General features: G+C 37.3%; 1 long non-coding RNA gene across 4 annotated transcripts in view; it reads left to right on the top strand.

Annotated features, from left to right (window-relative positions):
- Positions 1-19,802, top strand: part of LOC144301803 (uncharacterized) — a 45,667-nt gene extending 25,865 nt beyond the window's left edge. For 3 of the 4 annotated variants that reach the window (XR_013368694.1, XR_013368692.1, XR_013368691.1), the window contains 4 exons: positions 3,170-3,377; positions 10,615-10,680; positions 18,893-18,993; positions 19,117-19,802. This is a non-coding gene — a long non-coding RNA (uncharacterized LOC144301803). The remainder of the gene's footprint in view (positions 1-3,169; positions 3,378-10,614; positions 10,681-18,892; positions 18,994-19,116) is intronic. The other variant, XR_013368693.1, reaches the window with a different exon arrangement.
- The last annotated feature ends 1,786 nt before the right edge of the window (positions 19,803-21,588 follow it).

The raw sequence follows: 21,588 nt of genomic DNA, 5'->3' as shown, positions 1-21,588 counted from the left end.
AGATATTCTTGAGGAGGGAGGGTGAATAGAACAAAACTTTTATCTGTCTGAATATTTTAAATGAAGGAAAGATGGCCACAATTATGTACCTGATATGGACGTGCATAACAGTTTAACATGTATACTGATCCATGGATGTGAGTAACAGTTTGACTGGATTGTTAGGGATTTGGAAGGAAAGAATGACTATTTGTGACAAGACTTCTGACACATAGATGGATATAGACTTTTAAGAACACACCTCAGGAAGAATATTGTATCTCACGTAGACACTCCCCATAGTGCTGACTGCATAGGATCTTCTCAGTGAAGTGTGGTACAAGATGATCTGTTCTGAGGATGTACATTAGTCCCTTTGAAGCCCACCAGTACCTGCTCAATGGGCTTATGAACAAAATGGCAATGATGCCAGAGCTAGAGGCTATGCATACAATAACGTGAATTTCTCCTTCACAAAGCAGATCTAACTACCACCAGTTCTGACTGCCCAAATGGCTGATAACAAAGACCAATGTTGATTTTTTAAATTGGCACCGTAACAGATTGAGGGCAGCCAGATAAGTAATGGAAGCTTGATTACACTGGATCTTTTCCATTATGGAGAGAGCTTCAGTTTGTTCTCTGGAGAGACAGAGACTCCCTCTGGACAGGGATTTACCTCTCCCTTCTTTCATTGCCACCATCCGTTGACTTAGTCAATGCTTCATTTATCAACATATTGGCTCAGCTCAACTAACAATGCACCTGATTGACATTGTTTTTACAGCAAAGGACCAAGTCAATGGACTTATACATGTGGGATTTATGTACCCACCACTGAGAAGCAACTGACTGGAATGAAATTGAATGACATTGCAAAGCTCAATATAAAACACATATAAAGTAACTCTATTAATAGAAATCCCATCCCTATACAGGTGCCAAGAGAATCTCCTCCCCATCATCAAACTCCAAAACAAACATTTAAGTTTAAATATCATTCTTCCCTATTAAAACATGAGAATAGTAAAATCCGAAGTCAAATGTCTTTAATTTCACAAGTGAAATTTCAGAGTTCAAAAATTTCAATTTAAAGACCAATCATTATTCCCTCAAATTTATTATTTTCTTCAGTGTCAGGGAGGACAGTTCTATTAGCCTGAGTGGTGGTGAAGTACTCTCAGTAGCCTGAACTCTTTCTCACTGGAATGTGTGCAATCATTTCCAGAGCCTCACAGCTTGGCTTAATTTGATGCCATGTACCACATAGGCCTTATTTATAAAGCATTTAATGATCTAATAAGAAATGCAATATTATCTCATCACTAATCCCACATCAACAATGTTTAGAGAACAAGCCACCCCTCACCTCTCAGTTATCATTCTAGCCAAATTATCTTCATAGGATTCAACGCTTAGCGTTGTCAAAACCATAGCAGCACACAACATGTCAAATGGAAGGAGAAAATTATATTGACTTCAGCCACAATGGGATGCCAGCTGGTCAAGAATATAAAACCTGAACTTACATTCAAGAGGGAAAAAATTCTCCTAGCTTGAAATTAATTCATGGAACATTTACCAGTTTTGTGTAATTTTGTGCACATTTGCCATGTCTGGGGGGAAAGCTCTTGCTGCATCTTGCACCTCTCAGAGTCACATTTGATCCATTGCTCTCTTGGGCCAAGAATAGATATATGCCACGGTGGCCACTTTTGTCATCAGCTCCACATATTCTCTCCAGCATGCATGTTCAGCCCTGGACCCTATGTCTGATTCCACTGCCTCTTTACAAGAAATTGTTTAGGCCTGAGAAATCCAACTCCTAAGGAAGTTTTCTTCTGCAGGTGCATTGGTTAATTCCAAGTCCATCCTAGACCACGTAACTAGAGCTGTGGACGAACCACATGAATCAAAGGAGAATCCCCTCGATCACTGATACAAATCCAGACTTTGAGGCAGCAAATGTACTACTGCCTACCCAGGCCTGGCTTAACAATATAAAACTAGCATATTGCCTGAACACTATAACCCAGTGAAATTATGTACCTTGCAATTTTAAAGATCCAACTATTATTCCATTCAATAACATCTAAAAAGCTTATAGAGTCTTTTCTACTTACAATTAAATTTGTGCTGTAGCTGTCCTGTGAAATGAATCCAGCAACCAGCAGCTGTACTTTGAAGCAAATCATACTTGCTAAAGGCTCACCTTACTTTTTCCAGACCCTGAGTAGGGGAGAGCACTGAAGCCTTTCTCAGGCCTACATTTGCTCATCAGAGCATTTGTTTCCTTGCTGAGGCCTAAACTATGTAGAAGTTTCAGCCTTTATAGAAATAGTCACTTCATTATTTTCTTTACATGCATGCATACATACACATGCCCCACAACCAGCACCATCTCCACCATCACCCCCACCACTGCTATCACCCCAGCACCTCCACTATCACTACCACCACCACCACCTCTATTACCACCACCATCTCCATCCTCTCTCCACCTCCACCATCTCCATCACGTCCACCACCATTTACCTCTACCTCCCCCACATCCCCTCTATTGCCACTAACAGCTTTGAAAAACTATAATGAACAACTCATAGAATTCAAGGCAGGATCTTTATCTTCTAAATTGCTAAATAAAACAACAATAAACAAAAGAGTTTACATAGTAAAAGCAAATGGACCAAAGCAACAAGAATAAATAAAACAAAGTATAAAACAAGGAATTATAAGACAAAATGGCAGAAGTAAAGTCAGCCATACTGTTTTGATAGTAAATTTTGACTATGAACTATATTGCCCATTAAAAGGAGTAAAATTTGATAATTAAATTAAATGCTTTAAAAGTAATGTTTATTATAAATTACGCACATAATTTAGAAATAAAATAAGAAACAAAACCTCTATCAAGAAAACACTAACAAAGGAAAGCACAAGTGGAAATTATAATATCAGACAAAATATTTTAAGTTAAGAATCATTAAAGAAATAAAGTAAATCATTTCATATTGTCAAAAAGGATAAATCTGTAATAAAAGTATTATTGTAAAAAATCTTTTATGTACCAACTAATAAAACATAATATGATATGCAAATAATACTTGATAATATTTTCTTTGCCTAGGACATCTAGTCCTAGCAAAACTTCTGCTTCTTGTTCTCATGACTCTATGTTCTGCTGACCTAGTGGTTAGGCCTACTGGTTAGCTCCAGAGTAAGGAATGCTTCCACCAGAGGACAGCAGTGACTCCATTGAACTGGAAGTTAAGTGACATCTGGCCACTTTGGACTCCTCATTTCTCTGAATCAACGGGCAAAGAAGAGAGTTATGGTGCTGGCTAGGGTGATTGACCCAGACTGCTCAGAGAAAATTGAACTGCTACTTCATAATTCAGGTAAGGTCAGGAATACAAGAGACCCTTTCTTTTCTTTCTTTCTTTCTTTCTTTCTTTCTTTCTTTCTTTCTTTCTTTCTTTCTTTCTTTCTTTCTTTTTTCTTTCTTTCTTCTTTCATTTTTTTTTCAGGAGACCCTTTAGGACTTATTTTACTGTTATCATGACTTGTGATTAAAGTCAATGGAAAACCACAACAACCAATACAGGCAGAACCACTAATGACCTGGACCCTTCAGGGATGAAGGTTTAAAACACCCCACCAGGTAAAGAACCAGGACCAGCTGAGTTGCTTGCTGAAAGTAAAGGGAATACAAAATGGATGGTGGAAGAAGATAGTTATAAATACCCGCTACTACCACATAGAAATGAGGACTGCAATTATCATGAGTATTTCCTCATTCTTTTCTATGTTTATGTATGTTTTGTTTGCCTGTGTGTGTGTGTGTGTGTGTGTGCAGCACAATGGACTAAATGTTTGTTTCTCCTCCACCCCCCCAAAATTCATATGTTGAAACTTGAATTTCTAATATAAGGGCGCCTGGGTGGCTCAGTTGGTTAAGTGTCTGCCTTTCTCTCAGGTCATGATCTCAGAGTCCTGGAATTGAGCCCTGTGTCTGGCTCTCTGCTCAGTGGGGAGTTTGCTTATCCCTCTCCGCCACTCATTCTCTCTCTCTCTCTCTCTCTCTCTCTCTCTCCCTCCCTCCTTCCCTCTCTCAAATAAATAAATAAAATCTTAAAAAAAAAAAAAAAGAATCCCCAGTGTATTTGGAGATGTGGCCTGTGAGAGGTAATTAGGTCATGAGGATAAAGCCCTCACAAAAGGAATTTGTGTCTTTAGAAGAAGCCAGAGACCCAGCTACCTGTTTCTTTATTTTTTTTAATTTTATTTATTTATTCATAGAGACACAGAGAGAGAATGAGAGGCAGAGACACAGGCAAAGGGAGAAACAGGCTCCACCTAGAGAGCCTGACGTGGGACTCGATCCAGGGCCTCTAGGATCAAGCCCTGGCTGCAGGCAGTGCTAAACCGCTGCGCCACCAGGGCTGCCCCTACCTGTTTCTATCACTTGAAAAATATAAGAAATCAGCAATCTGCAGCCCAGAAGTGATCTCTCACCAAACCTCATCATGCAGGTCCCCTGATCTCAGATTTCCAGCCTCCAGAACTATGAGAAATAAATGTCTTTTGTTTCACTCAGTCTGTGGTACTTTGTTATAGCAGCCTGAGCTGACTAACATGTAGACTCACCAATATTTTAATTTTTCTCTCTCTCTTATTCTTTTATCATGTAACATAAAATGTTTTATTTTAATCATGGTATCTAAGTATTGTTGGTTTTACATCATAGCATTTAAGTTGTAGGATATCAAGGAGCAGAGTAACATTAGTCAAGGACATTACCTTCTCTTCTGGGAAAGACCCTGTGTTTTTGGTTGTACAGGAGATTTGTATCACCATAGACAGAATTATGACTTTGTGATTACCTTCATTTGGAGACTGAGTATTGTTTAAGGAGACATGTTTGAGTGCCTATGGGTAAGGAGTGGGCTTGTGGTGATGAATTTTAGGTGTCAACTTGTCTTGGCCATAGGATGCCCAAATATTTGGTCACACATCATTCTGGGTGTATCTGTGAGGGCATTTCTGGATAAGATTAACATTTAAGTCAGTAGACTAAGTAAAACTAATCGCCTTCCCCAAGGTGAATGGGTCTCATCCAATCCTTTGAAGGCCTGACTAGAACAAAACAGACTTGAGTGAGGAAGAATTCATTGTCTCTGTCTGGCTGTCTTCAAGCAGGGACATGGGTCCTGTTCTGCTTTCTGACCCAGACACAGACTGGAACTTACGCCATCCGCTCTTCCAGGTCTCTGGCTTGCTCACTGCAGATCTTGGATTTCTCAGACCCCATAATCCTGTAAACCATTCCTTATAATAAATGTATATCATATATGTATGTCTCCTACTGGTCTGTTTCTCTAGAGAACTCTAATACAAAAGTATATATGAAATAGTATATGTACCTTCTAAGGAAAAATAGTCATTCAAAATCTTCATACTTTCTACCCAGAACAAGAAACTGAATGTTACCATTACCTTAGTGGCTTCTCATTTGTCTCTTTCAAGAACTTCCTGGGCTTGAAAGCGACACATATCACTTTTACTTATAGCCTATTTATCAGAACTAGTCACATAGCTTCAGTCTAAGCAACAGAGTGAGAAAAATGTGGGGAAGCACATAGAAACATAGTGAATCTGAACATTTCCTACCCTACTACCACCATCAAATATTTATCTGTACATAGCTGGGTTTCTGAATTCCTTACTTGTTCTATTAGTCTATGTGTCTATCTCCATTCTATGACTATACTGTATTTATTACCATAGCTTTAAAATAAATCTTCATGTTTGGCAAAATATTTCTTTCCAATTTGTTAATTGTTCAAATTTAAGAAGTCTTTCACCCATCTTGTTCATTTCCACCTTCTATAGATAACTACTTTTATTTTTTTCTTCGGTGTTCTTTCAGTGTTTCTTTACGCAATTATAAAGAAGAACAACATACATGGTTCTTAATTTTTCCTTTCCTTGCACAAAATTGGTTTGTTTTATATATATACATATTTTATATGATTTATATATTTTATAATATACATATATGCTGTTCCGCATCTTGGCTTATTAACTTAGCAGTATATATCCAGTATATATACCCTGGATATAATGTTATCAGAGAGTATTCTCATTCTTTTCAATAATAATAATTATATTTCAATGCACATTTTCAAGATGTGACTATTACAAACAATATCATAATGTCATTTGTTGAGTATAGGCATATCCACAAGATAGATTCCCAGAGGCAAAAATGCTAGGTCAATTTTTAATGAACTTGTGTGTGTATGTGTGCATGTACCATTCAGAAGATTTTCATTGTGGTGCAGTTGAAGTTATTAATTTATTTGTTGCCATTGACATAGTTTTAAGAAAACCTCCTTCACCCTGGTATCAAAAAGAAATTATCTCAAAAAAAAAAATAAAGAAATTATCTCATGATTTTCCAGATTTTTATATTTTTGATTAGATATTTAAGTATTTGATTCATTTAGTTTATTTAAATATAGGGAATAAACTATGAATAACTTTATATATTTTTAACTTGTTATGATTGGCATTTGTTGCTATTGTTGTACCAGCTTGTCTAGAATAGTATGAATAGGAATGCTAGTTGTCAGTCTAGTTTTCTTGCTGATCTGAAAAGAATACTTTTTTAAAAAAGATTTTATTTATTTATTTATTTATTTATTTATTTATTTATTTATTTATTTATGAGAGAGACAGAGAGAATGCACACACCAGGGAGAGGAGCAGAGGGAGAGGGAGAGAGAGAATCCCAGACTCCAAGCTAAGTGCAGAGCCAGAAAAGAGACCTGATCCCACAACCCTGAGATCATGACCTGAGCCAAAAGCAAATGTAAACTGAATGAGCCATCCAAGTGCTCTGAAGAAAATACTTTGAACATTTCACCATTAACTATAATATCTGCAGAATGATATCTTATAGATATGATTTTTGAAGTTAAGAATGTTTATAATTTCATTTTGTCTTGTTTTATTTTATATCCATGAATTGATATTAAATTTTATTAAACACTTCCTTTGCATTTATTTATTAAAGTGACAATATACTTGAAGTCAATTTGAGGTTTCTTTATTTTTTGCATACCACCAGAAGCATAACTTTTAATTGAATGTCTGAAAATTAATAAGCTAAACATCTCTACTAAATGTTAGAAAAAAGAACAGAAAAAACAAACTAAAGAAAGATAAAGAAGTTAGCAAAAATTAATTGTCCCCCAAACATAATAATAGCAAAGATCAACAATAGCAACCAAGGCAAAAGTTGGTTCTTTCATTTCTTTTTATTGTAGTGTAATTAACATACAATATTATATTAGTTCCAAGTGTTGTTCTTTTCTATTATCCCATGTATACTAAGAAATTTGCACAAAATACAGCTATAAAAGACAAATGAAAATAGAAAGACACTTAGAGATAGAATAGAAGTACCTTACTACTGAATATATGGAACAGTATAAAAGCACAAGTTAAAGAAAGAAAGGGTTCCTGAAAATTCAAAGAATGTGATGGCAAAAATAAAAATAATAATTGAACAATAAAATTGAGGGAATTTCTCAGAAAATTAGATGATCAGTCCAGGAAGTCAAATGTCCCATTCAAGACAAGGAGAAGGGGGGGGAGAGGAAATATTAGAAAATAATATGACAAAATTCTTCAGAACCAAAGGACTTAGAACTCTAGATTTTAAAGAGGTCATCAAAAAACTAAGTGTATTAAGTTAAAGAGTAATCCCATGAAGGCATTGACTAAAATTTCAGAACCCTAACATAAGGTTATATACAAAGGATGAGAAACTATAATGGCAAAGGACTTTCCAAAGGTAACATTGGGCACTGGAAGTCAACAGCATGATGCATTCAAAACTTGAACTGAAAATGTCTATCAAACTGATTCAATATCCAATCAGATCACTAAGTGAAAGTATAGATTGAAGCTATTTTTCAGTAGCACAAAATACTTTTTGAAATAACTTTGTTTGCTTCCTTTCTCTGCATCGTTTTTCAAGAAGCTATTTGCTTCAGCAAAACAAGAGTAAAACCAAAAAACAGAACATAGGATTCAGGAACTAAGTAATCTCATTGAAAAAGTAGGGAAGGGAGTTCCCCCAGATGATGCATGTACTTGTTTTTTTATCATTGCATTTTGGCGTTGTTTGCAAATTTCATGAATTATTAAGAATTCTACAATGGTATCTTTTGTATCTAGTTTTTATATAAATTCCAGAAACAGAACCATTCTGTGTAAAAACTCTCGCTACATGTTGTCTGATTGTTTCATGTCTTCTCATTACAGTTTACAAATCTGAGTGGGAATGGCTAGAGGGTGTCCACTTTTCCTCTTTTAATATTCTACAAGCTCCTGAAATTGACTGCTCAGTGGAAGAAGGTGAACTTTCTGGATAAGACAGGATAATTTTATCAGGGAGGTCACAAGATGTTACACTTCTAAGCAAGAACTTTCTGCAAGCTGTCAGGCTTGTTCAGTGACAAGCTCAAGAGCAAGGGGAACCCTCAGTTCCAACCATTTATTTTGGTCCACTTGTTCTTTTCATGTCTATGGTATTTTGGGAATATGCCCTACTTGGCGCCCCCAAAAATTTAAACAAATTAAACTCAGGTGTGGTTCAAAATCAGGTGTGCCATGTATCTCAAATTCACATACAACAGTTGGGAACTAGAAATGGCATGTTCATTTTTCTAACTGAAATTAAATATAGCTTTACACTCGAATAACAACATTTTAAAAGAAATCCAAACACCTAGTATCAAGGCCTGTGGCAATCACAAAGAAAATTTTATAAAGAAAATCTCTGCCTTTCTATTTAAAAAAAATCTCACCACCTGGCAACTAGCTCCTCTGTTGAGAGGGCTCAACATTCATCCATAGGATTCATCACAGAGAGTAAGTGTTCAAAGATAACATAAGCAAAAGGCCGAATAGAGATGTCCAGTTGAGAAAAAGTGCATAGTGTGGCTCTTGGTCATATGAGCCTGTGGTCTTCTGAGTAATCTCACACCCTTTGCTTTATATCGAATATTCTACAAATCTCAACGCTAATGAAAATGTCAATATGGGGATGCCCCATGTTGTGTTGCCCCGAGTTCAAGAAAAACAATTCTGACCTATCATTCATATACTTTCTCCTTCAGCATTTTGGACATATGGGGAAAATGTCAAATGAGTAGATAAAGATGACAAGCTGTAAAAATACATCTTTATTAGACCAACTCTACTGAATGAGGCAAATCATTGTAAATCGGTAAAAAAGAAAAAGGGGAGGGGGAAGTCTATATTTACAAATTTACAAAATAGTCCTAGCTCAATTCCTTTTTTTTTGCATGAAGCTGACATTTTATTTCTTTTTTATCCAAAATTAAATATATCAAATATATTAAAATTTCATAATATTGTAAAGAGTATGTGTGAGCCTGGCAATCTTTAATCTATCTTAGTATGTAAAGTTTAGATGAAATAGCAAGCCAGAATTTTCCATGCCCTACTCATAAGTCCACAGAAATAGGATCAAGGTGTATGATAAAGCTTCGAGCACACTTGAGTACAACCTAGTAATCCCTTGTGTTGGCAGTTTTTGGACAGTTATAACTCCCTTTAGATTTCATGAAGTGTTACATACTTTTGAGAGAAAGAAGGAGGCCATAATCATTTTTTGTCTCTTATCAGCAGATTCTCAGGTAATGCCTGCTCTATTGTCAGTGTGAGGAGGATTGGGGTGGCCCACCTTATACCGTCAGCATGGATGGGTACTGAATTCTCTTTTTCTTGAGAGGAATCTGTGGGATTAAACCTTTAGGATATAATGAATCAATTTAACTTTATACAGTTCTTATTTTGAACATTAATTTTTAAAACCAAATTATCACATATTTCTACTTTTCCATTATAGAGAAAAATAAAAATTTGAAGAGAGTTATTGAGGGAAAGGAACACAATAAAAATAGCAACACAGAAAAGGAACAAAACAGAATTAAAATGAGAAAAACAGGGGGATCCCTGGGTGGCTCAGGGGTTTAGCGCCTGCCTTTGGCCCAGGGCGTGGTCCTGGAGTCCCAGGATTGAGTCCCACATTGGGCTCCCGGCATGGAGCCTGCTTCTCTCTGCCTGTGTCTCTGCCTCTCTCTCTCTCTCTCTCTCTCTCTCTCTCTCATTCTCTCTCTCTCTGTGTCTCTCATGAATAAATAAAATCTTTTTAAAAAATGAGAAAAACAAATATACCACACCTTAGGTTAGTATCAAGACAAGTTCTAACTACACAGCCTAGAATCCAAAGTGAACAGGAAAATGTGACATATCATAACTCTCTCAGCTTTTTTTTTTTTTTCTTTTTTTTTTTAATCTCTCAGCTCTTATGGTGAATTCAGTTCCTGGATCTCTGTGGCTTTACCAGGAAGTCCAAAGCTGCCATTAGAATATAGTCCAGTGAAGGTAGATATGTTATACACTCAGGCACTGTAATGAAATATGCAGCCATAACATGATATTTTGATCCAAAGGATTCACTTAAATTACTTAGAAAAATGGCCATACAGCTTGTCTCCTAAATTACCTTCTGGAAATGTCTTTTCTTTCCACCAGGACTTTGATAGAAGCTTTATGCCAGACCAAGCAGCAGGATAATTTCATCCAGGACTTGGATAATAGGTATGCTCTACTGTTAATTAGAGACAACAGTTTATATTTCTTGGGCTTGGAAAATGAGCCCTGTGTGAAATGCCAGGACAGGTGGACTGCCAGCATTCTGATAGGTACAGCCAGCTTCTCAGGAAGTAAATTATATCTCCTCCAGCTCCTGCATGCATGCTTGGGTAAGGACTTAAAGTTCCTCACCATGGAGCATGACAAACATGGTTTCACTCTGAAAAGGTTCACAGAATCCGTTGCCAGAAGCACATCAGCACAGCTGAAAAACGTCAGTAATACAACAGAGCAAGAATCAAGTTCTAAGAACGTGATCTACCCGTGTGCCTGCCAGACTAATTTACTACAAAAGGCAGTTTTATGAAGCCTGATCAAATAAATCATATAGAAAGAGTGATTTATACTGACTGCTTAAATGAATGCAGTGTGATAACACACACAAAAATATTTTTCCAAGACAGATTTTCAAAAGTAATGCTAATTAATGTTTTGGATACGAAAAAATAGCAAAGTCATTGTTTCTTCAGGTCGTTCCTATTTTATCGTAATGAAAACAAGCGGACAGCATACAGGAAAATACTATTCCTCATCCCTATTTTTAAGAGAATCAAATGATTGATTAAAACTGGTTTCAAGCGATTAGGATAGAAAATTTATATAAAATATCTTAATAAGGAGAGACCAAGGCACACACTTGCTTTTGGTTGTGGAATTTTACAAAATCTACAGACACACTAATTACATTGGTTATTTCATAGGAGTAACAGTTTTTACTGTTTTATTTTCCTACCAAAGTTCCACTACTTAAAACGTCTTTTTAAAAGATTTTATTTATTTATTCATAAAAGATACAGAGAGAGAGAGAGAGAGAGGCAGAGGGAGAATCCAGCTCCCCACAAGGAGCCAGATGTGGGACTCGATGTGAGACTCAATCCTGGACCTCAGGATCACGCCTTGAGCCAAAGGCAGATGCTCAACTGCTGAGCCACCCAGATGTCCCTAAAATGTCTTAAAACATAAGTTCTTTAAGGGGCAATGGAGACAGTCAATTGTATAAGTCAGTTTGGGCTGCCATAACAAAATACCATATACTAGGTGTCTTACACAAAAGAAATTGATTTCTCACAGTTCTGAAAGCAGAAAGTCAGAGACCAAGGTACCAGCATGATTGGGTTTGGGGAAGACTCTTATCCTGCCTTGCCACGTTGCCACCTTCTGGCTGTGTCCTCACATGGCAGAGAGAAAGAGAAAGACAGAGAGAGAGAGAGAGATAAAGCAAGCTCTCCAGACTCTTCTTATGAGGGCACTAATCCCATCATGAAGCCCCCACCCTCCTGACCTATTCTTGCTCTGATTACCTCCTGAAAGCCCCATGTCCAAGGGCTTTAACATAGGAATTTTAGGGGGACACAATCATTCAGTCCATAACACCTACCGAACTGAGATTCTAGGCAGAATTAGAATCAAAACCAAGTGATGGGAAGCAGGGAACCAGAAACAGAGGTGACTAGACAGGGAGAAGTACTTAAGAAGACTTCTGAAAAGAGAACTGATGAATTAAGACAGCTTGGTCAGTTAAGATTCTCTTCTGAGAGTAAAATCTATTTCTGGGTTTGGAGGAGACTTTAAGTCCTTTATGTCCAGGATACACTCCTAATCTAACTACCTGATTTGCAGGAGCTGAATGCCAGGGCTACTTCCCACTCTTTCGCTATGTATTCTTAATGTCTATGCATAGTCATGTGAATTTACTATTGACATGTATTATTCCAGAAACATCCTTATGTATTTTTTAATCTTTGTTTGGTATCCCCAACTAATATGAAGCTTCTTTAGGGCAGACTGTGCTGCTCATTTCCTATGTATATTTCTGATGAGGACATTAGTAGCCAGTTGCATCCTGTAACATAATATTACTTTTTAAATTATTTACCAAAATTCTTGCTCCCCTTTCATATTCTTTCTCATACTAGACCTCATCTTTCCCCAGCTTCACCTTCTTTAATAAATTCATCTTCCCTTTCTTCTACACGTCATTATAGCTTTCAAAATTCTCTCTACAAAACTCATATGTAGTTTACATTTAGCATCTGTATATACCACTTGAGATTTTCTTATACAGTGTTTTAAAGAAGAGTGGATTTTTTAAGATCAGGACTTTTTCATTTCTGGGAAGTCATAAATGGAATGACAAGCATTTTAATGCTGCCTTCTTTAGGACATACTATTCTTATGATGTGTTATGAAAAATTAAAATTTTGCCTTTGACTTTGTGGGTAATTTTGCCTTAATTATCATCACTAAATGTCATGAGAAAGTGTTAATTCCTGGCAGGCCATTCTCTTGAGAAAGTGATTGTTATGTGTCAAAAACAACAACAACAACAACAAAAAACAAAAACACCGTTTTCATGTGTATATATTTCCTGTGTCCTCTCTGAGGCCTGGTTACCTTGAAAGAAACCAAAGCTTTTTTTTTTTCTCTATTTTGCAATAGAGCTATGTCAAGACAAAAATCATAGTATTTTAGCCAAATATTTCTGTAATATTGTTCTGATTAAAAGTAATATCTTCTCATTATGGAATATTTGGAAAATATGAAAACTATGCAATGAAAAATAAAAATCACTTGAAGCATAGATATAAATAGCATTAACCTTTTAGGGCATTTCCTTTTATTTTGTGTGTATAAATATATTTTACAAAACAATGTGTATTTATTTCCGTGTCTTGCCATTTTGCATAGCATTGTATTAATAGTGTGTTTCCATGTCATTAAAAATCTCAAGAGTATCATCTCTAATAAGTAGAAAATGCTCTATTGATGGTCTTTTTTTTTTTTTTTTTGGTAAGAGCTTTATGGAGATATAATTTATATAATTATATTCATATAATTTGCCCATTTAGATAATTGAGTGTATCATACAAATATAAGTAAGTATATAAATTATATCTCAAGCTTCATTCATGCTATAGTGTATTTCAGTACTTCCTCCCTTTTTATGACTAAATAATATCCCATTGTTGTGACTCTGTTTTTAAGGTAGGTCTTTATAAGATAAGGACGTTCATTCTATGCTTGTCATGCTTGGTGAAATTTGCTTATGGAGTTTTACAAAGTAAAAAGAATCTTTTTTTTTTCAACTTTTTCAAGTCAAATATATTGATTTTTTTATATTCTCAGATTTACTTTCTTCTCCATTCATTCAACAAGTATTTATTAACAGAATACAAAATATCAGGCTTTGTACAGCCCTTGTGAATACGATGTAAATAAAATCGATACAATTCTTGCCTTTACATTTCTGTGTTTATCCTACAAGTAAAGATATCATCAAAATTTAAAAACTGATCAGAACTATCAGCGCCCTCTAGCTGTAGTCCACCAGGAACAACCTGTAGTCAAAGCTGGGTTTACTGGTGCATTGGTTATGAGGGAGAAATACACGCCTGGTGAGTCATGGAACCTCTCAATGAAAGCGTGTCACGCGGGTTGTAGAATTGGGGGCTTATGTTTCATGATTTTGGAGAAGTTTCAAGAAAACATAGTTTTGCTCTGAATTAAGTGCTGTCAGAAAGTAAGTTACCTCAACATTTTTTTATGTAAAGGTAGGAGAATGAAGGTAAAGTTACAATTGGTAAAGAAATGCCAGTCTCTCAAGTAGCTAAAGGAGGAGGGTGTCTGGTCATTTTGTGATTTGGACAATGGTCTTGAGTTTTGGCTGTGCTCAGTCAGACATGATTCCATAAAATTCCATAAAAACAAGTAGCCTTGTTTTCCCTTTGCCCCATCACAGTCACAGAGTGGCCTTGTCTGATATGTTCTGTGACATTCTTTATATTCATCAGAACATCATGGCCCAACTGTTAGAGCCAGGCCAGCTCTGCTGAAGCCATCAAGGCTACTTTTGTCTTCTTAGTACCCTCTTTTGGCCAAGGGGAGACAAAATTAGCCTGCAGGACATGGATATACAATATTATTGTTATGATTGCCTGAATTTTCCCTATTAGGGGATTTTCTGGAGCAGATTGTCTATAGCTGGACTTGGGTTAGTCCTTTTTGCTCCCTTTGCTAGAGGAGGTGGAGGCGAACCATCTGATGTGACAATGACTGTCCAATAACTCTTAAGATTCTGGAAAGGATCCACTGGCTAACTGTAACTCCCTTAATCACCAGTGGGAAAAGTGCTGATTAGTCTTTGTAAGACAACCTGAAACAAGAGTCTAAATTACCAAACCCAGGAAATGAAAATATGTCCCCACATTCATCTGGGTCTTTTCTACAGATCTGGTTGGCTTTTTTCCCCTAGTTATAGATTTTTTTACATGATATATAATATTTATGTAGGCATAACCAGATGTGTTTATCCTAAGCATAAACTGCCCTTTGGCTTAATAAAAGGAAATAAAATGCTATATAATTGAGCATGATAATGCAGGTTACTGAATTCAAGCTGTTTTGTTGGACTTACAGAGCAGAAGTTGCGTTCTCATAAACAACAGTCATTTACAGGGGTATAGAATCCAGTGGAAATTTAAGTATTAAATATCTCAACAGAAGTGAGCTGATGATTGGTCTCTTAAAATGGGAAACTTTTCAGAGTGGAGTGAAACAGCTGCTAAAAAGCTTTCTGGAATATCTCTGAAGAGAACAAACAATATTTCAGCCAAAAAGCCCCAGTGTTTTTCACTCCTGATGGACTACGTTTCTCTCGTAGGGTTGACAGGTCTGGCTATATAATTTGCCGGATCTAATGAAAATTGAAATAGCAACCCATTTGTTCAAAAAGTATTAAGAATTTCAAGATGGCAACAGCAAAACATTAAACCATCCTGAAATTCTCAAGGCAGTGTTACGTGAGACTACAAAAGTCACATGCCCATGAACTTTTGTAATAACTTCAGTAGAAATGTTTTATTGATGTTGGGTTAAGGTTCAATTTTTACAAGACTGAAATATAGGTTAATTTCATAAGATATTCACCAGGAGGAACCTATATAAGTGTATTTTGTGGGGTGCCTGGGTGGCTCAGTTGGTCAAGTGTCTGACTCTTGATCACAGGTCTTGATGTCAGGGTCATGAGTTCAAGTCCTGTGTCAGGCTCCACACCTTAAAAAAGCGGGAGGGTATTTTGGTGGCCATGAGAGTGCATGTTGCAGAACTCCAACTAGAGGGGGTAGAAGTGACCCAGGCTCCAGCTTCTGCTTTCCAAAATCTACCACCATGTTTGAATGGACACCATGCTTCCCATAGGTTGTTGCCAGCAAGTGAGTAAGCTCTTCAATGATACTAAGACAGTGCCAAACCTGGGGTGCAGAAAACTTCTATAGTGAGCAACTGTGCATTGTGGACACCCCAGTGGCTTTGCTGACTTCCTAGATTGCACAGTGGTCCAGGATGCTTTCATCCAACATTCTTATCTTCTCCTTCACTCAGGTTCAGAATTACCTGAGTGCTGATGGCTCTCCCAGGCTGTCCCTGCTTTCTCACCATTTTTTCTCACAGGTGTTTTTTTTTTTTTTTTTTTAATCATTTGAACCTGCTTCTTCTTGGACTAACACAAATGGTACCAGATATAATCTGATAAAATAGTCAGTAAGAACAGGACTTGAGAATGGCTCACTCATTGCTCAGCAGAGCCACTTAGGAGGTCCCATGATCAGGGACATGCAAGACTAAAATTAAACAACAAATTGCTGCCTCTTACATCCTCTATCAAAAGAAGGAAGCATAAAGTGTGGCAGGCCTCTTTGGGTTCTGTAGGTTATGTCCTGCATAACAAAGAAGGCTGCCAGCATTGAGTTAGGCCCAGAGCAGAAAAGGACACTAAAGCAGTCCTATGGTGTTGGAGGTATGGATGGGTGGTAGGAGAAGATGCAATATGGAACGTGTGATAAGCTCCAGGGGGAGAGTCACAACATAGGTTCCTGGGATCCTGAAACAAGGCCATTCCACCTATAGTAGGAATTATAGTGTTTGAGAAACGGCCTTTGGCATATCTCTGAGTCCTAGTAGAGATGGGACACTCAACTGTAGGATACCAGTATCTGTGTATTCAAAAATGCTCATGATGAGCTGAATCTGCTGGACTCACATCATAAATTCAGAGGATTCCAGCAGCAATCCATCATGAGATGAAAATAGTACATGTGGATTGAGTCCCAACAGGGTAGAATAGGCTGCAGGTAGCTCAGAACCGCCATGTTACCCAATGTCCTTCCCTTGACCTGCATGCATGGCCATATGAAGGGACCCATACAACCAGCTGAAAGACGAGGAAAAAGTCTAAGTTGGTTTATAGATGGACTTTCTCAGTTCATGGGTACAAGCCAAAAATGGATGGTAGCTGCCTTACAGATACATGTAGTGGTAGCCTTGAAAAATAGTAGAAAAAGAAATTCTTCCCAATAGAGCTATGAGCAGCATATTTAGTGATTCACTTTGTGTGCAAGGAAAAGTAGCCCAAAGTGAGACCAGGCATAGAGTTCCCTGCAGTGGCCAATAGTGCAGATGTCAGGTCAAGGACCTGGGAAGCAAAGGATTGGGAAAGTAGAGACAAGCAAGTCTATGGTAGAGGCCTGTGGATGACCTATGAGGGTGAGTACTAAATGGGAATTAAATGCTAATGCCCACCACTGGAAAAGCACTAGAACAACCTAAAAGACAAAATGACTTGGCCACGTTGTCAGTCCTTGTCGTTGACCACCACAGTACTGCATGATGGCCAGAGCGGTCACAGTGGCAAAGATAGAGCCCAACAGCATGGAGTCTCACTAAAGTAGGTCAAGCTACTCCTGCCTCTGAATGCCCTACTCGTCAGCAAAGGAAACCAACACTAAGACCCTGATATATTAGCTTGCTAAAGGTACTATAGCAAAGTACCTCAAACTGAGTAGTTCAACCAACAGAAATTTATTGTCTCACAGTTCTGGAGGCTAAAAGACTGGGATCCAGATGTCAGCAGGGTTGGTTCCTTCTGAGGGCTGTGAGGAAAAACCTATTCCAAGACTCTCTCCCAACTCCTGGTGCTTTTATGGGCAATCTTTGGTGTTTCTTAGCTTATAGAAGCATTCACTGCTTTCCGCCTTCATCTTCACATAATTTTCTCTGCATTTTGTGTATCTATGTCCAATTTCTCCTTTTTATAAGGACACTGGGCTGGGCATATTGGATTAAGGGCTCACCCTATTCAAGTATGACCCTATTCAACTAATTACATCTATAATGATCCTATTTCCAAAGATCACACACATCCTGATATACTAGGTAATAGGAATTAAACACATTAAACTTTCGGGGATACAATTTAACCCATAACACCCCAATATAGATTGGATCCCTTCCACCTTGGAGGCCAGTGGTTTGTCCTTATTAGGACAGGCACTACACTATTCAAATATGGATTTTCCTTTCCTGAGCAGAACCTTAGCTAGCATTCTTATCAGGGGGTGCTTATAGGATGCCTTTTTTCACAGCCAGGGAATTGCACATGGCATAGCCAATAAATCAGAGTATGGGAGTGCCTCATGACAACCCCCTGTGCCATCCAGAGACAGCTGGCCTCATAGAATACTGGAATAGCTCCTAAAGGTACAACTAAAGCTCTCCAGTTCTCAGAAATCACACTGAATAATGGAATGCCATTCTTTAGGACAGAGTATATCTATTATATCAGAGACTCCAAGAAGACTCAATCCATTCTGAGAATAAACAATTACCAGAATATCTCACAGTCCATTTGGTTCCTATCCATTTCTTATTTTAATAGTCTTATCAGAATTATGATGTGGCTGGGTAGGACCTGCCTTGCAAACATCCTCAGAAATGCTCTTAAAATTACCTCACCAATATTGAGTCAATATCACTGCTAGTTGAGCTGTGCTATTATGGATAATACCCCAAAGCATTTTTGCTACACTCCACTATTATTACGTCTAATTCCTTAGGTAATAGAAAAGCATATTGTTTTTTTAAACCTGTTTTCATAAGATTTTCTGCAGAAGTTAAGAAAAACTATAGCATTTGAAGTCATGGACTAGCCCCAAATCATACTTACTTTTAGTGTAAATAATTGCTCTTTTATCTTTTGCTAGCTGGCAGATCTGGGCATGGAAAATTAATTTCACCATTTGAACTGAGTTATTTTGGGGGAGTGACTTATATTTCAAGAGTAAATTCAGATCTGTTATAACATAACTTGCATGGCAATTTTCAGGTTTTCTTTTGAAGTTAAGCCATCACAAAACAAAACTAAATGAAGGATATTCAGGGGAGTCTCTACCGGGTCTCTGCAGGGCTTGGAGACTTTCCTAACAGGTGAGCAATCATGGCATTCTCCTTCTTCTGGTAAGAGAAAGGGAGTGGCTGGGCTTAGAGTTTTGTAGCAACGGGAAAGAAGGTGGCCAGCAGAGAAATTCTGAGTGTGCTTTGTCTGTGTAGGAAGTCCTTCATTTTAACGGAAAACCTAGAACTAAATCAGCTGAAGCTTTCACAAGATTTGTAACTGTTCTAGGATGAAGTGCACATGACTTGGCTATTGCATCTAATGAAGACTGAAATGGGCAAGTGGCTTTTGATGACTTCTGCGTGTTGACTCAATACCCTGTTACGGACTGAATGTCTATGCCCCTCCCAAAGTTTGTATGTTAAAGTCCTAACTGCCAGTGTGGCTGTATTCAGAATAGGGAAGTAGTCATGATTAAATGAGCTCATGGTGGGGGGACCCTAATCCAATAGGATTAATGTCCTTATAAAAAGAGACACTAGAGAGTTCCACTCTCTTTCTGTGCACAGGAACCAACAGAAGTCCATGAAAATACAGACTAGGATGGGGGCTCTCACCACAAACAGACCATGATAATTTCTTGATCTCAAACTTCCATCCTCCAGAACTGTGAGGAAATAAATTTCTATATTTCAACCATCCAGTCTGTAGTATTTGTTATAGCAGCCGAAGCTGACTAACACAGTAGCCACCAACCTGCCTAGGTTTCTCATGACTAAAAATGAAAAGGATTTGTAAGTAAATAATCCTAACAACAAAGCATTTCCATAATCATTTATTGTACCACTCTTGCACTTAAACATGTTAAGAGTATTTGAGGAACATAAGTTACCTTTGCCAATCTGGGCATAAAGTAACTTAGTCATTTCACAGAAAAAAAAAGACCCCAATTTTAATTTTAATTTAATTTGTTGCTTTTCTACATTATTTATTTAACAACTTGTGGTTAAAGATCTGTTTATATACTCTGTATGTATAAAGTATGCACAAATATAAATATGCATGTAAGTGATCAATTTAAAACATTCAACTTTATCTTTATTTTTTTTTAATTTAATTTTATTTTATTTATGATAGGCACACAGTGAGAGAGAGAAAGAGGCAGAGACACAGGCAGAGTGAGAAGCAGGCTCCATGCACCGGGAGCCCGACGTGGGATTCGGTCCCAGGTCTCCGGGATCGCGCCCTGGGCCAAAGGCAGGCGCCAAACCGCTGCACCACCCAGGGATCCCTCAACTTTATCTTTAAAATATAATTAGCCAGGGTGCCTGGGTGGCTCAGGGGTTGAGCATCTGCCTTCAGCTCAGGGCGTGATCCTGGGTTCGAGTCCCACATTGGGCTCCCTGCAGGTAGCCTGCTTCTCCCTCTGCCTGTGTCTCTGCCTCTCTCCTTCTCTGTGTCTCTCACGAATAAATAAATAAAATCTTTAAAAATATATATAATTAACCCATCGTTATGTTGAGCAATACAAAATATATATCATATTCAATTTACCTTCCTGATAAATTATAACTTTTTTAATAAAAAAGAGAAAATCACATTCACTATTATGTACACATAATTCTACTTTTCCAGAGTGCCATTTATATTATATTTTTTGACTAAAGTATCAATGTTTTTTTTTTTTTCTCCAGAAACAGAAAACTGGAGGATTGGAGAAAAAAGAACAAGAATTATTTTGTCCTTTTTCTCCGTAAACAGACAAATCATGTCATTTGAATAATTTGAAGTACAACATATAAATATACACATGAGTAAAATATGTTTCAGGGGCACCAGGGAGGCTCAGTGGTTGGGCATCTGCCTTTAGCTCAAGGCATGATCCCGGGGTCTTGGGATTGGGTTCCCCCAGGGAGCCTACTTCTCCCTCTGCCTATGTCTCTGCCTCTCTCTGTGTCTCTCTTGAATAAATAAATAAAATATTTTAAAAATATATGTTTCAGAGGAATTTTCATACATTGTTAATTTATAGACCTTGGAAAAATAAGGACGAATTACAATTCCAACCAGTGTTTTGTATCTGTTTCTTACTTAGAAATTCTGCAGTCATCCAAAGATTATTTATTAATTAACTTAAGCATTCTTTGAAGACATCTCCAATAGAAACATATTTCAACCAAATATGTCCAAAATATTATCATTTGAACATGTAATCAATATAAAAATTATTAATGAAATAGTTTACATTCTCTTCATTCTTCTGTGCTAAGTCTTCAAAATCTGATGTATGTCTTACACTTACAGATTATATATGATCTAGCCACACTGCAAGTGTTCACTTAGGTAGCTTGAGGCTACCATACTGCACAGTGTAAGCCTTAAAGTTAGTAAGGATCTAGAAACTATATGTAGCTAATACATTAAGTGGTTAGGATTGGGAGCATTTCAATAATTTCATAAAATTAAATATTTTCAAAGGACATCTGCTATGATCATTTCATTTAGTTGAATACATTTTGATATATTTTTAAAATTTTAAAATCGAGAAGTGATGCATGGGTTAGGATCTTGAAGATCTATAAGAGGAAGTGGGTGTCACCAACCAGTGAAGGGAGAGAAGCAGACCCCAGGTGTGGAGAAAAAGCAAATGCAAAAAGCCTGCTGCAGCACTGACAAAGAGGTACGGA

This window comes from Canis aureus, chromosome 30, assembly GCF_053574225.1.
Source record: "Canis aureus isolate CA01 chromosome 30, VMU_Caureus_v.1.0, whole genome shotgun sequence".
Lineage (NCBI taxonomy): Eukaryota > Metazoa > Chordata > Mammalia > Carnivora > Canidae > Canis > Canis aureus.
The sequence above is the reverse complement of the archived record's forward strand: the minus strand, read 5'-3'. Positions and strand labels throughout refer to the sequence as shown.